The sequence below is a fragment of the Rhincodon typus genome, unplaced genomic scaffold, assembly GCF_021869965.1.
Source record: "Rhincodon typus isolate 14 unplaced genomic scaffold, sRhiTyp1.1 hic_rhity00009040, whole genome shotgun sequence".
Lineage (NCBI taxonomy): Eukaryota > Metazoa > Chordata > Chondrichthyes > Orectolobiformes > Rhincodontidae > Rhincodon > Rhincodon typus.
Window position 1 is genome coordinate 4,113 of NW_025974678.1, and position 4,256 is coordinate 8,368.

General features: G+C 44.5%; 1 non-coding gene across 1 annotated transcript; it reads left to right on the top strand.

Annotated features, from left to right (window-relative positions):
• Window positions 1–3,733: 3,733 nt before the first annotated feature.
• trnaq-uug lies at window positions 3,734–3,805 on the top strand. The gene has a single exon. It is a non-coding gene; the product is annotated as a tRNA-Gln (tRNA).
• Window positions 3,806–4,256: the final 451 nt, after the last annotated feature.

Below are 4,256 nucleotides of genomic sequence, written 5' to 3' on the forward strand. Positions count from 1 at the left end.
TTAGAATGCTGTACTCCAGAGGGCTGTAGAAGCACAGTCATTGAGTATGTTTAAAGTAGAGAGTGACAAATTTCAAAATGCAAATAACATTAAGGGACATGGAGCTAATGGGGGAATAACACAGCCAATTGGATTATCAGCCATGACTGAATTGAACATGCAGCAGGAACAATGGGCTGAATGGATACTTCTTCATGTGTGTTCCCACATTTCTCTGATGATTTCTCTTCAAGGTACCTTGGTACTGTAATAATAAGTTGACTAAATTACACATGACATTCTGAAACATAACTGACATGACATTTGACCACAGCTGGGATGCGTTTCTTTATTTTTAATTGGTGATCCGTACCTTATAGAAATCTGGTCGAGATCCTCAATCACAATTTTTCTGTGACAATTTTCAATGGTACTACCTCTGGAAATCAAGTGTACAAATCCACAATGGTCAGGAGATATTTGTGACCCAAGTTATTTGTAGGCAAGGCTTTAACAAAATCCAAAAATCCAAACCCCATTCTAAATGGTTCATCAAATGCATGTATTGTTATGTGTGGAACTGGCTTGTCTGAAGACTCCCCAAGCATCTGATGTGTGACATATTCAGAAAAGGTTAATCACATCATTATGCAGCTACAGCTTTTGGAAATACCATTTGCTTTTCTTATTGATAATTGTACCTGCAGGTTAGAATTTGGTGACTCATGTGGCTTTAAGAGGTGTATTTTGTCCTGGGTACGTTTTTTGTGAAGAAATATTGAGAATGAGGTACAGAGCAGTCTATTCAAAGCTGTTAGAGTAAACAGTTTGTGAGGCTTTGGGTTTTTTAAAGGTAGGGACAATAGAAGCAGCCTGAATAGGTGGGATAAGCTCCCACAGAACCAGGATTTTTAGTTTTAGTTTTCAGTAGTAGTTGTTGTTTGGGTCTTGAAGCTGAGTTTGGATACTGCAGCACATCTCTCCCTGCTACTCTCCCTCTCCCTCAGAATTTTCTGTTGATGCAATTTCCCTCGTGAAGTGGAACATTATCTGTGAGATCATCTCTTTGATTGAATTTGCCTTTTTCCAAGGTTGAGTTTATGGGATATTACTATATTGGAACAATTACTATTACATAATCTAGTATTCTGTTAAATTTTCCAATAGAGTTAAGTTATTCCAATTTCTTCTTTCTTTTGATGTATTTTAGTTATAGAGTATGCTTGTTTCAAATCTGATCGTTTGACTAATCAAATTGCATCTGGTTTGCAATGCCTGGCACTTACCTTTAAAAAAAAGTTAAGGTCCAGACTCTATTCTGAATATTTTGAGAGGGTTTGGCCTGGTCCATAACACTCATTAATAAAGTCACCGAAGTCCCTTTGGACAGCAAACACTTCACAACAAGTTACCATTTAAGAAATAATTTGTCTCTCGCTCTTTATGTACCAAGCTTTGCACTTATTTAAATTATTTTCCATCTGGTATTTTCTTCCCCATTCAAGGGAGGCGACAGCCTAGTGGTATTGTCACTGCACTGTTAATTCAGAGACCCAGATAATGTTCTGGGGACTGATGTTCAAAACCTGCCATGGCAGGTGGTGGAATTTGAATTCAATAAAAAAATCTAGAATTAAGATTCAATGATGACCATGAGCCCATTGTTCATTGTTGGCAAAACCCATCTGGTACACTACGTCCTTTAGGGAAGGAAACTGCCATTGATAGCTGGTCTGGCTTACATGTGACTCCAAACCCACAGCAGTGTGGATGACTGACTCTTAACTGCTCACTGGGCAATTAGGGATGGGCAACAAATGCTAGCATTGGCAGTGACACCATCACCTCATGAATGAATAAAAACAATCATTTAATCTGAGCTAGGAGGAACTGCAGATGCTGGAAAATCTGAGACAACAAGGTGTAGAGCTGGATGAACACAGCAGGCCAAGCAGCATCGTAGGAGCAGGAAGGCTGACGTTTCGGGCCTAGACCCTTCATCAGAAATGGGGGAGGGGAAGGGGGTTCTGAAATAAATAGGGAGAGAGGGGGAGGTGGATAGAAGATGGATAGAGGAGAAGATAGGTGGAGAGGAAACAGACAGGTCAAAGAGGCAGCGATGGGGCCAGTAAAGGTGAGTGTAGGTGGGGAGTTAGGGAGGGGATAGGTCAGTCCAGGGAGGACGGACAGGTCAAGGGGGCGGGATGAGGTTAGTCGGTAGGAGATGGAGGTGCGGCTTGAGGTGGGAGGAGGGGATAGGTGGGAGGAAGAACAGGTTAGGGAGGCGGGGACGAGCTGGACTGGTTTTGGGATGCGGTAGGGGGAGGGGAGATTTTGAAGCTTGTGAAATCCACATTGATACCATTGGGCTGCAGGGTTCCCAAGCGGAATATGAGTTGCTGTTCCTGCAACCTTCGGGTGGCATTGTTATGGCACTGCAGGAGGCCCAGGATGGACATGTCGTCTGAGGAATGGGAGGGGGAGTTGAAATGGTTTGCGACTGGGAGGTGCAGTTGTTTATTGCGAACCGAGCGTAGGTGTTCTGCAAAGCGGTCCCCGAGCCTCTGCTTGGTTTCCCCTTTGTAGAGGAAGCCACCCCGGGTACAGCGGATGCAGTATACCACATTGGCAGATGTGCAGGTGAACAACTGCTTGATGTGGCAAGTCTTCTTGGGGCCTGGGATGGGGGTGAGGGAGGAGGTATGGGGACAGGTGTAGCACTTCCTGCGGTTGCAGGGAAAAGTGCCGGGTGTGGTGGAGCTGGAGGGGAGTGTAAATTGTAAGCAGTACCTCCAACATGTTCTACTATTTGAAAGGGCTGATCATAAAGACTGTGTGGTTGCTAGTTTTATAGTTTGAATATTGTAATGATTGTCCAAATAGGTAAACGCAAAAACCCGTGACATTTGAGCAATTCTTGAGATAAACATTCGTGCACTGGGATGTTTAATGAGAAACTGCATTTGTTATTGCAAAACGGGGCAGCCTGCCATAGCCTTTCTCTTGAATCACTGGAATCCAGGTGTTGCAGTGTGAGCAAAAGCACCGCCCTGAAGATGGAGTACCAGGATTTTTGGTGGTAGTGACTCAGTGGGTTGAAGGGCCTCTTTCTCCATTGTATGATTCTATGAGTTTGATGTGGGAACAGTGGAAGGAAGGAATGGTGACGTTACCAACTTGGGACTTTGTGTGGCTGGGGCAGGAGCTCACTTGTGGTTGGCAGTGTTCCCATGCATCATGCGCCCTTGTCCCTCTGTGTAGCAGAGCTTGAAGCTACCGTAAGATCTGCAACGAGACCTGGGTATGCCAATGCACCTGGTAAATGTTTTGTTTTTGCCTGTAATCCTGACCCCATTTGCTTGGAAGCTACAATGTGCAGTCCTCCATGTTTCTTATTGAATCTTCAGCATCCACCCACAGATCCCTCGAAGCTGGCTCTCAGACACTCCGCTGGTCCCTCTTCCCGTGGATGGAAGCCTGAGCCCCGCCCCGTTCCGGAGATTGCCGAACAGCATGTGACGTCACCGGGCAGTTCGGCAAGTTCCGGCTCCGAGCCTCGGGCTCCTTTGCTGGTGTGGGAGAGGGGAATGATAGGCGAAAATTAAAGATTAAAATAACCCTGCAAATTAACTCCCTACGATAAAGACACTGTCTTTACCCCACCACTCAGAATCGCCTATCCACATCGCAGGGATCGAGAACAAGCGGCAGTATTACTTATGAAAGCTGCTATTCCACAGGCCGTTAGCAGCGCGGTCCCATGGTGTAATGGTTAGCACTCTGGACTTTGAATCCAGCGATCCGAGTTCAAATCTCGGTGGGACCTCAGCATCTTTTTTTCATAAATGGAATGGCAATTCGTGCCAATGCACGCTTTAACCTCATTAACTGTGTAAAATTATCCTTGCTATTTTGTTTTCTGTTCAAAAATGTTTTTATAAATGGAATGGCAATTCATGCTAAAGCACCCTTTCACCTCACTCACCCTGTAAATCTATCCTTGCTATTTTATTTTCTGCTTTTCCAGTTCTGTTTAACTAATGATTGCATTCTGCTCGTCTTTGGTTTATACTTCATTGCGGTTAACCCAGGCTCCTGTTCTGCATTAAAACTAAAGATAAACCCCCGCGTATTCCGGAAATCGGAAACATAAACGGAAATAGAATTTGCTGGAGAAACTCAGCGGGTCTGGCAGCATCTGTAGACAGAAAGTTGTAGAGGGAAAACAGTTTTCTTCCCACAGATAGCAGGAACTGCAGATGCTGGAGAATCTGAGA